This window comes from Cryptomeria japonica, chromosome 6 (genome assembly GCF_030272615.1).
Source record: "Cryptomeria japonica chromosome 6, Sugi_1.0, whole genome shotgun sequence".
Classification (NCBI taxonomy): domain Eukaryota; kingdom Viridiplantae; phylum Streptophyta; class Pinopsida; order Cupressales; family Cupressaceae; genus Cryptomeria; species Cryptomeria japonica.
In genome coordinates this window covers 391561362-391574030 of record NC_081410.1, presented here as the reverse complement: position 1 = coordinate 391574030, position 12669 = coordinate 391561362, and positions in this window count along the sequence as shown.

The following is a 12669-nucleotide window of genomic DNA, read 5'->3' as shown; positions in this document are numbered from 1 at the left end:
ATCCTCCTTGCTGCTATGGCTCTAGCAATGACATGGCTTTTAGGTCCACAGTCCACATGTGCCTCTGAGTCCGCCATTTCCTTAACATTCCTGAAATCCTCCGCCCTCCATTCCTCCCCCTTGTCTAGGCTCCATTCATCTCCCTGTTCGAGCTCCTGTAGCCTACAAGCATTGTTTCCTCCTCCGACGACAGAATACCTTCTGCCTTCATGTAGCGCTTCACCCAACCCTTAGGAGTCCTCAGACTCATACAAGTCACCTTCATGAGGAAATTTATGCTCCTCATTTTCTTATTCCAACTATCTTCCAGCAATTTAGGCTCCAGGGTCTTAACAATAGGTTCCTAATTCACCTCCAGTCCCTTCCCCCGACTCATATAGTAATTTTGGGGCTTGGGGATTAATGGGTTATCATCAATATTGTCTAATGCAACATCAATTTCTCCCGGATTAGTATGCGGGAAAAGCATTTGGCACAATTTCTTGGCCCTTGCCTTGCTAACCCCCATGTAAATGGTCATGGCCAAGAACATAGATGCTACATCAAAGTTTACATTGTAGCGATGATGAGCCTTCAAAAATTCCTCCCCCAGAACTTGCTTTACCGCATGCAGAACTAACGGTTGCCTGGAATACATCATCACCAATAGACACTTGTCTGTTAATATCCCCAAGAAAACCATCCGTCTCTTAGTGGACTCTGAAAGGATTGGCGTGTCCATACTTTCTCTCACCCTTTATTCTTCTTCTACTCTAATACAACATAATGAGGTGTTTAACCAGCCCTTACCTGTCTTTTAAAGCCCAACGCCACTTAGTAATGAATGTCCTCATACTTATCGGGTGATGCCTATTAAGGAAAAGATGACAAATTGATATGACAGTGGTTTCTCATTCTTCAAGATATTAAAATCTTTAGTTTCTGGTGCATCCGAATCAGAGAATATTTTAATTTTATTATGAAAACATTGTCCTTCCCCCTCCCACACATGTCACCGTGAGTAAACATTTGTTCAAATAATCTTTCTTCGGATATCACTTAGGCTTCCAGACACTAAGAATATGATTTTGTGTCAAATTTCATAATTGTAATTTTGTTGATGTCATATTCGTTATTACCATTTTAAAAAAATGTTCCACCCTTGCCAGCTCATCCATATGCTGCCAACTCGAAGGTGAGTTTAGTCCATCTGTTCATCCATAAATTTTTTAGCTAGTTGATCCGCTCGCCCATTGCCTTCTCTATATGTATGACTCACCTTGCAGTCCTGAAAATTCCCAGAAAGGGCTTTAATCACAGTAAACCACTTGTTTAATTTCCAGTTGGATGTTTGTCCTTTCCTAATGGCATTCACTGTGATAAGAGAATCTCCTTCCAGATGAACTCTATCCAAGCCCAATTCCCTATGGATCTCCATACCTCTAAACACAGCTCTGAATTTTGCCTCATTATTTGTGGCCCTACCAATAAATTCAGATATTTCAATTAATGACTCTCCATGGTTGTTTTTCATGGTTACTCCAATTCCACTCAACCCACGATTATCTCTAGCTGCTCCATCAAAATTGATATTGACCCAGCCATCTTTAGGGGCTATCTAGGTTGTGTTTTTCCTTCCTTCATTTTTATGCTCGACTTCCTCCAATCCCTGCAGAGTTGGCACTAGAAGATCTAGAAATTGCTTCATCAAATCCTCATCCTTATTGGTGTAGATGCTACTTTTGAGAGGTAAGTTTCTAGCTGCTGAATTCACCAATTATATTCCACTTCTTTGAATATCCTCTTGTTACATTCTTTCCATAATCTCCAAGTGATGGTCGATGGAAGGCATTGCCAAATGCTACAGAAAATCCCTTGTATTGATACTTTGGCCATAAGATGAAAAACTCTTTTAGGGTCTGTGGGAAGGAGCCAATAAAGTTTAGCTTATTTGTGAAATACTTCGAGCATCTTTCTGAGAATTAACACATATACAAGAGATGATTGGTCGATTCTTTCTCTTTCTCACATAAAGGGAACCTGCTTGGTTCACTAATCCCAATTTTGTTGAGTTTATCGTGTGTGAGAATTTGCTTTATATTGCCAACTATGAGAAAACCCCCGTTTAAGGAAGACAATGCTTTCCCCATAATAAATCCTTTGGTCATTGTTCATCCTCGATGATAGCCCCCTTGAGTTTATATCCAACCCTAACCTTATATTCTTTACCCTTAGATGGTGCCTTAGATGCACACCATCTAATTGTGTCTTCCTCCTCTGATAAGACATAGGATTTGTCTTTCAGGATTGCTGCTAGTCTCTCCTTTTGCTCTTGGGGGGCATTTAAGACTGATAGATCTTTCCACTTCCATTTAGTAATCCCATTTTCCTCAAATATCTTCCTGTGATTGTGGATTTTAGTACCCCAACACCTAATGGATTCCTCCTTGATCTCTTAGCCACATGTTCTCAAACCTGAAAGGGCATCCTCCTTCTTGATTAATTGGGTATACCTGCAATAGAACAAGGAAGTGATTTGATCCATTATATGGCAGTATCTCGAAAACAAATGAATCCATAGCATCCTCCCATTTACTTCCAACAAAAAATCTATCCAATATCTCTGCAATATTGGTAAATCCTTTCTACCTATTAGTCCATGTATATTTTCCATTTCTAGTTTGAATTTCTATGAGATTGGTATCATCCACAAATTTTTGAAAATCCAAATGGATTCTAGAAATATGTTGCACTCCTTGTTTTTTTGAATTATTCAGAGTTGCGTTGAAATCCCCTCCAACTATGATTTTGTCCTCCTTATAATTGCTCAACCACATAGTGATTTCCTGCCAAACTTCTTGTTGATGAGTGTTTTAACACGTTCCTCAACAGTCAGGTAGGATATGAAAACCTATACCACCTCTCCTGAAAAGGAGTCAATCTTAAAGGCTAACAACTCCAAGGTCTCTATAGTCCAGTCACGATGGTGTTAGATAATTCAGTGGTTGATGTAACTATACCTATCAAGGGGTCTGCTGGTTGGAACAAAACAAACAAAATCCTTTTTTTTTTTTGTATTTTTCAATTTCCACTTAATAAAGAAACATCAAAAGATCGGTCAGGGTAACAAGAGACAATAACAAAACCAATACTTAATAACTAAGTGAATTACAAAGTTGGTGTATCATAGAGTAGTATCAATAACATTCAATTTGTTGGCAACAACAATGAGGGAAAACTGAGAGGGGGGGGGGGGGGGTGAATTAGTTTTCACCAGATCTACAAACTTAATCACAAAAACATATATGATAAACTTCAGCAATAACAAAGATGAGCAAGATGATAACACAACACAGAACACCAAGATTTTGACATGGAAAACCCAGTTAAGGGGAAAACCATGGTGGGAACCTACCCACAATAAAATGACACTTTGCAGTAGTATGTGAAAATATTGCAACGGGGAATGCACATGCATTCAGGCACACTGCCCAGAGTTCACTGCTCAAAAGATAATGACCCAGAAGGCTACAACCCACAAGGAAGTCTCACTGACTTGCAACAAAATTCAAACTACAATTCGAAAGGAATGAACTGCAATAATAGCATCTCCAAATGCCTGATGACAGTTCCAGTTAATCACAATGTTTGCTTTGCAACACCAAACTCTGCTTAATTACAATGCCAAATGATGAATCACTAGATCACACATACACCACTCTCTGATAATGCATACACAACCTTGATACCTAAATTACATGACAATATCACCTATTTATACAATTCATCAACCTTGACAACAAGGTCGGCTAAACCCTGAACTCACAATTACAAAATTAAATCACACGATACAAAGATCGACTACCGAACCAATATTATGATTTACATGACATAACATGGTCCTAAACTAAATCTCCAAACACGCAACACCACCGAAAATCATGCCAAGATCAACCGCATAACACGAAGAACATCACCGGTTCAAAAAAATAACCAACAACTCGCACAATGATCAGTGTGAATCGTCAAGACAAATAGGACAGACTTAGGAAACACCAACAAGCATGCTAGAATCATCAGCAACGGTTGCACCAACACCACTTATCAAATCTTCATCGATCAAATATGAAACTCAAGAACACTCAAACAACAACAATTGTCATGAAGAATAGATAACTTGTAGAGAACCAAATCACGAACCATCTGAAATGAAGATACACAAGACCATCCCAAACAATATCCCAAAATCTCATAACAAGATCTGATCATACCGTAATATATCAGAGGGAATACTGAACTCTGCAAAGCACTGATCAGATAAACAAACTACAAAACTGGATCATCTGACATGATCAATTAAGCTTTTTGGATTATCAAAACCAATACAGAAGAATATAATGATACAATAAATACTCCATACACCAAACCATGATCCCAAAGAACCAATCTGCAATCACCGAAGCAGGAATATGTTGACATCAATGACAACAACATATCCTAGCAGTGTTGGTAATTGACACTCATCCGATGATCTTTGATGCTTGATTTATGGTTTAGGGTTGTCATTGATGGCAACTCTTCTTGGAGATTCGATCCGGCGGTCGTGATTCGTCTTATCCGGAAGCTAGAGTTAACTGGTAGCTAGTTAATTGGTAAAATAGGGTATTGGCAATGTTTTGGTTCAGAATGATTTGTGATGATTGCGGTGTTTTTGGTGATTATTTTTGTGATCTCGATGAATGGGAAGATCCTTAGGAAGCATGCGATTATAATCTTTTGGTCCGGTTCTATGTTCTGTTAGAGATTGAAGTTGACTTGAAGATACACGTTACACTTCTTGAAGCCGACTTGAAGGAGATTGCTTTTATGTTAAGACTGGATATATAAGATCGAATTGGCGATTGATTTTGGGTGTATTAATGGTGTGGCGATAAGTTTTGGTGCAATTGAGGGTAGTTTCACGTGCACATTTGTTTCATAGACAATTTGGTAGCTGACTAAGACAATAACAGAGTATTTAGCAGAGAAAAGACAGTCATAGATTCAATGCTTAACCAGAACTCATTCTTGCATAGTCAAATGCTACTTGAGATCATTTCATTGCATTTTCTCATTGTAATCAAACTGTAAGTCAGTGAGACTTCCCTGAAGGTTGTAGCCTTCTAGGCAAATATCTTTTGAGAAGTGAGCTCTAGGCATTGTGCTTGAATGCATGTGCATTTTCCATCTGTGTAATATTTATGTACTCCTGGCCATAGTATATTAATATTGTGGGTTCCAGCCTCACCGTGGTTTTTCCCTTTCCGGGTTTTCACGTAAAAATTTCGGTGTTGTGGATTTGTGGAGTCTTTGTTGCATGTTAATGTTCTTTTCTGCTATGCATTGCTAATCGGTGGATAAAGAATAAGTTTGTGGATTTGATTTCTGGTAGATCACTGATTCACCCCCCCTCTCAGTGATCTTTGGTTATAACAATTGGTATCAGATCCTAGTTTCTCTGAGGAAGCTTAACCACTTGAGGAAGATCTGGGAGATTGATTCTATGGATTCCGATTTTCAAAGACAACTCAATGTGGCACTTGATGATCTTGATGCAACTAGAAATGAGATCTATACCTTGAAGAAGAACCTGAATGCTACTGATGATTTCATTAGTGAGCTAAAGGATCAAGCAAGTATTTGGAAGGAATTAATGAACAATTTGAAGGAGAAAGAAGATCCGATCATGGAATACCAGGACAAAGCTGATGAGGTTGACAAGCTTGAGAGAGAGAATGCTGATTTGAAGAATGAGATGCAATCCATTGTGATGAGACTGACTAAGGAAATTGAGGACTGGAAGAAGAAGGAAGAGAATCTGGCACAATCACTGAAGGAAAGAGTTGATGAATGCTTTAGGCTTACCTATGAGAATGATCAGTTGAAGCTTGAGTTGGCACAATCAAGGAATAATGGTCAAGAACTTGAAAGACAGATTGCTACCTTGAGGGATGAACTTGCTACTTCCAATGAATACAAAGACAAATTCAAAGCTAGTTCAACAAGGCTTGATGAGATGCTGGAAAGTTAGAGACATGGAAAGGACATGCGAGGTCTAGGATTTGAGAAAGGTGAATCCTTTGGATTTGGACAAGGCAATGCAAAACCTGATCAGAAGAAGACCAAGAACCCTCCGATAAGACAACCTAATGCTCATAAATTCAATGGTAGATGTTTTACTTGCAATAAATTTGGTCATATGGCTAGTCAGTGCAGAAGTAGGATGAATAATGGAGTAAACAACATGAACAATGTTCCTACCTTTACTGGTCATTGTTTCATATGCAATAATTTTGGATACAAGTCAAATGTGTGTAGAGAAATAGTGAATAACTTTCAAAACAGGAGAAGCTATGCTTGTGGAATGTTTGGACACATCTCTAATCAATGCATGACAAGACCAAATCAGATGAACTTCAGACCTATGCAGAATATTGTTGTTTGCCGAGCATGCAACAAAACCGATCACATTGCAAAGTACTGCAGAAGCAAGAACAGTGCTCTGATAGAAAAGAACAAATCAGATGAGAGAGGAAAATTGAAAGTAGAAGAGATCAAGGGGAAGCATGAGAAGATGTGGGCGAGAAAGGATGAATCCAAAGCTGACAACGGGTCTGCACTCGAATTGGTGGAGGATCTTCAACCGGTAACTAGGGCTTTATGCCTTAGGGGGATCTTTTCATGTAGATTCTAAGAACCCCCTCTTTGGTGTTCTGCAATCGATTCCGGAAGATTGCAAAATGATTGAATCATATGTGTTGATGATATTTAGAAGTCTTTGAAGTATCTTGTGCTCCAGTATGAAATTTCATGAAGATCATGATAACCGGTTGCTGCATTTATTACAGTGAAAAATTAGGTTTTTAAAGATAAAAGTGCATCTCAAGACTTCATTTGTCACAATGTGATCAAGCGAGTAAGAGAAAAGGAGAAAGCAAAGCAACTTGATGATCTCAACAACAATTTCAGCAACTTCTAAGTGAATTTTAGTGCCCGGTTGTGAAGCAAGGTATTTATCTGTTCAGATTTTCAGTTTTTTGCAAACCCTAGGATTCAAAATGGCCTCAGTTTCTGGTATTGCGACTACTCTAGTGTTTGAAATTATGGATAGGGATTGTCGTGTCTTTAAGAAACATCCATTTAAATCAGTTGAGGATGATCAAGGAGGTGCATTCTCATCCGTGCCCTATAACGTGTTGCACAATGAAGATATCAGGGCCTGCATTCATTGTGACCTTGAAGAGCTTGGGAATGCAGACACGTTGGACCTATACAACAAACATTTGGCCGACAGTTTCGAAAATCTCAAACCTGAATATAAGGTGTTGTAGGACAAGGGTTTCTCATAGTTCGTGCATTTTCTGTTGTTTTATGAGGGAAAATGGATCCGCTACATCCTTAGCCGCATGCATGATGAGTTTTTATGGCTTGATAGGCCTCACAAAATCACCAAGCAAGCAATCCATGTTGTAACTGGTTTAGCTGAAACCGGTGATGTGCCCAGTTTAAGAAAAGTATCAAATGACATCGTCATAGCTACTGCTGGATCCAAAGTTGACAACATAGCCTTGAATGTGAATGACATTTTGGAGAATGATGTGAAGTTTGCTTCAATGGTAGTCGGATACAAGGTTTACCAGTCCAACCGGTACAACTCTTTCTCCGGAATTGCTATCTACTTTGCGTACCAAATGCTAGAGGAATATAAGAGGTATGATCTGTGCACTGCACTTCTGAATGGATTATTGAGCAATATAAAGAAGATTAAGCAGGATAAAAATCATACTTTTAAATATGGTACACTCCTTATTTACCTGGCACTGTACTTCCTGAATTAGATAGCCAGTATCAACGATAAGGTCCAATGGGCCTATGATAGACCGGTGGCCACACAGATCAAGGTAGTTCTATGGGGAGTTGGTGATGTAACCATGAGGATATCTTCCCTCTGGGGATATTTTAAAACCTTCCAAGATGCAATGAAGAGCATGGAGCGGATTCTTAAGGAGGTAGTTGAGAAATATGAGCAAACCATTTACTTCATGGTTGATAAGGATCAGTGTCTGATGGAAGCAGTGGAGCCCCAGATAGTCTGGATCATGCCCATGGGGTATGAAGTTGACTCTGGTACACTTGAGGCATATGCACAACACCTTATGAGTCAACCGATGGATCCCAAGGAAGGGAGATTTGGTACATTCAAGGAGGACCTTAGTTTACATATGCAGTTCACTACTCCTGCCCGAAAGAGAAAAGTCACTAAGATGGTAGAAGAAGTAGCTACTCAAATGGGTTTCACCAAGGAGGAGGTGAATAAATCAAGAGAAAAATATGCATAAAAGGAGGCCAAAGAGGAAACCAAGAAACCCAAGGTTGATTCGGTTCCCTCCAAGGAAAAACCTAAAGAAACTAAGTTTTCTCTTGCTCCGGTGGCACAACCTGCAAAACGTAGCCCATTCGGAAAAGGTGTGCTGAAACAGAAAGAAAAAACCAAAAGAACCTATGTTGCAGTATCTCCGGTGGCCTCATAAATTGAATCTGAGGACGAGGCAGGAAGAGATAAGAAAAAGGGGGAGTTTGTTATATTAGTGAGAAAGCCTCAATCCGGTGGAGCACAACAAAGCAAAAAGACTAAGTCAGGTCTTGCTCCTACTGGAAGATCCCAAAGAGGTAGATAGGTAAAAAGTCAACTCGACAAAGACCTTGAGTCTGACAACATACAAGGTAAGTACACAATCATTCCTCCACTATCAGCAGATCAATTGATAGATAAAATATTAGTGGATGGCAATTTGAAGAATCTTGAAGCAAATTTTGAGCATTTTGATGATGGTGACCAAAGGAAAGTTGAGGAAGAAGTAGTATTATACTTACATAATTTTAGTAAGACATTAATTGAATTAGAAAAGTCCATTCCAAAGGACTTGCACAATTTAATAGGTGCTCGAAGAATGAATGCAAGCAAAATTGACAGAGAAATGAAGGAGAGAGAGCTAGTAAATGTATGTACTTGTATTACTCATGACGAAGCGAAGAGGCTAATTGAAGAGGCAAACAAAAAAGAATTCACAAGTAAGAACATAATCAACAAATTAATGATTGGGAATGTAGAGGAGGTGAGGAAAGAGACATAGGAAATATGGAGAACGATTATTCAAAATAACCCTTTGTACAAAGATGCATTTAGACCATCTCAACCGAAAGATAAGCAAGGTGTCTCCAGAAGTCAGAAGGTTGAGACTCAGTCTAAAGATCAATCGAAAGGCCAACATAATACCACAATTGATGTTGAGATTGGTGACAATCCTCCGATGATAGATAGCTCTGCAGCCCTTGTGATTCAACAGACTAATATTGGGGACAAGGAAGAGAAGAAGGATGTTGTGCCAGTAAAGGCTGAGGTAGCTAAGGTTGACGAAGGCAAAGGCATAGTTGATCTGAAAATTGCCACTCCTCCGGTTATAGGGATCTCGCCTCAGATTCTAATCAATCTTGATGGATCAGTTGATCTTGGGAAGATGTCTCTTACCGAGAAGCTTATGCTTGTTGCTGCAATGCAAGCCCAAGCCAGTCAAGATCTGGTGAAATCAGAGAATGAAGAAAAATCTAATTTTGATGTCTATAGATGTTTTGCAGAAGGTGGCTTCCAATGTACAGTTAGATTCAAATAACATCCCCTCTGGTAAATTATTACAGTTGATTAACAGTGTAAATACCAATTTTGATTCTTTGGAGAAGACAACTACTTAGAAAGTTTTGGACAATTTTAAGGAAGTTAGAAAACAAACATTCCTGAAAATGATTGAAGATGATAGGGTAACACTAAATAAGAGATTGCAGATTGTTTCTAATACATTCTCAGAAGCCGGTAAATTGTATAAATCTTGCCTCATTTTGCCTAAGTTCACTATTGATATTGATAAACATATAGGAGTCTTCCAGGGCAAGCTTGCTAGAATTTCTCAATATTTTGACTCTAATGTAACATTAACCAGAAGTATTGAAGGACAAATTATAGCCTTAAATGATTAGATCTCAAGCCTTCAAGTGGATAAGGAGAAAGTTTTGAGGAAAGTGGGTGAACTCCGGAACCTTATTTCCATCCAGTTAGATACTATGCTAAGTAATAAGGCAGACTGTATGAAGGAAATGACTTGGCCTGTACCATCAGATTTGAGAGAATTAGAAATTCATGCTACTGTATTTAATGCATTTATTAGAGTTTTGGATAACCTGAAGAGTAGGTGGGATACTCACCTAGGATTTTTTAAGACTGTTTATGTTGACCTCTTCAAGTATTTGTAAAATGTTTGTCATCTGTTTATCAACTTTGGGCAGAACCCCATCTTTTTCATTGCTATCAAAGGGGGGGAGATAAGGTGAAAAATGTACAGACTAATTGTGTACAAAGTGTACAACTCGGTGATGCAGATTTTTGGATTGTTGATCTAAGGGGGAGCCTTAGAATTCTTTCCTTCTTGATCCGGTGTACAGGTTTCACAAGGTTCAACACTTAGACATTTTTCACAGGTGTTGCCATCAATGCCAAAGGAGGAGATTGTTGGCAATTGACGCTCATTTGGTGATCTTTGATGCTTGATTTATGGTTTAGGGTTGTCATTGACGGCAACTCTTCTTGGAGATTCGATCGAGCGGTCGTAATTCATCTTATTCAGAAGCTAGAGTTTTTGGTGATTGTTTTTGTGATCTTGGTGAATGGGAAGATCCTTAGGAAGCGTGTGATTATAATCTTTTGGTCTGGTGCTATGTTCTGTTCAAGATTGAAGCCGACTTGAAACTACACGTTACACTTCTTGAAGCCTACTTGAAGGATATTGCTTTTATGTTAAGACCGAATATATAAGATCGATTTGGCGATTGATTTTCGTTGTATTAGCTGTGTGACAATCAGTTTTGGTGCGATTGAGAACAGTTTCATGTGCACATTTGATTCACACACAATCTGTTAGTTGACTGAGATAGTAACAGAGTATTTAGTAGAGCGAAGATAGTCAGAGATTTAGTGCTTAACCAGAACTCATTATCGCATAGTCAACCTTGAGAGTTCATTTCATTGCATTTTCTCATTGTAATCAAATTGTAAGTCAATGCGACTTCCCTGAAGGTTGTAGCCTTCCAGGTAGATATCTTTTGAGCAGTGAGCTCTAGGCAGAGTGCTTGAATGCATGTGCATTCCCTATCTATGTAATATTTATGTTCTCCTAGCCATAGTATATGAATATTGTGGGTTCCAACCCCACCGTGGTTTTTCCCTTTCCGGGTTTCCACGTAAAATTTTTGGTGTTGTGGATTTGTGGATTCTTTGTTGCATGTTTATGTTCTTTTCTGCTATGCATTTCTGCTATGAATTGCTAACAAGTGGATAAAGAATAAGTTTGTGGATTTGATTTCCTATAGATCACTGATTCAACCCCCCCTCTCAGTGATCTCTGATTCTAACAAGCAACAACAATATACAACAATCTTTCCCTTTGGCATTGATGGCAACATGTGAATGTGAAAACCAATCAATGCAAAGAAAGAAATTAACTCCAACCAACTCTCCTAGGATCAAGCAGATAAAACAATTTTTCACATTGTTCTCTCCCCCTTTGACAACAATGCCAAAGACAAAATATAGATTATGCTTCTCTCCCCAAAACTCATCCTCATGAATCTCTCCCCCTAAAAGACACAACCAGACTACTCCACGAGAGGAGCAACACAAACTCATCAATCCAGATAAAGAGATAAGACTGCGAAGTCCACCAGATTGATGCAACTCAGTGCATGTAGTTCTCATCAGGAGGGGTAGATACCCCTGACTTGGCTCTCAAATAGACAAATGTATCTGTAGGAAAAGACTTAGTGAAAATAGCAACAATCTATTCCTTTGTAGATACATACTCCAACTTAACTTCCTCTTCACTGAGTTTTTCTCTCAAGTAATGATATTTAATTGACACATGTTTAGTCTTTGAATGTTGCACATGATTCTTTGACATGTTAATAGAAATAAAATTATCAAAGTATATGACAATAAGATCATCACAAATAACACTAATATCTTTCAACATTTGCTTCATCCAAACCACCTGAGTGCAGCTACCAGCATCAACAATGTGCTCAGCTTCAACAGAAGATAAGGGCACTGAATTTTGTTTCTTACTAGCCCATGAAACCAAAATTTTACCTAAAAAGAAAGCACCACTTGAGGTACTCTTCTGGTCATCAACATCAGTGTAAACACATAACATGAAATCATCATTCCTTGGATACCACAAACCATAATCCACAGTTCCCTTAAAGTATCTGAATATTCTTTTCACAATAGTGACATGACTCTCTTTCGAACGAGCTTGATATCTAGCAACCATGCACACAACATGCATAATGTCTGGCCTAGTCCGAGTAATATATAGCAGTCCACCAACCATAGATTTGTACAAATTCTGATTAGCTTTTGAAGAATCATCATTTTTAGACAATTTGCAACCAGTCACCATAGGAGTTCCAACCAGTTTGGAGTCATCTAACCCAAACTTCTTTAGCAATTCCTTCATATATTTAGTTTGAAATATAAAAATACCTTTTCCAGTCTGTGAAATCTGCAAACCTAAGAAAAATTTCATCTCACCTATCATAGACATC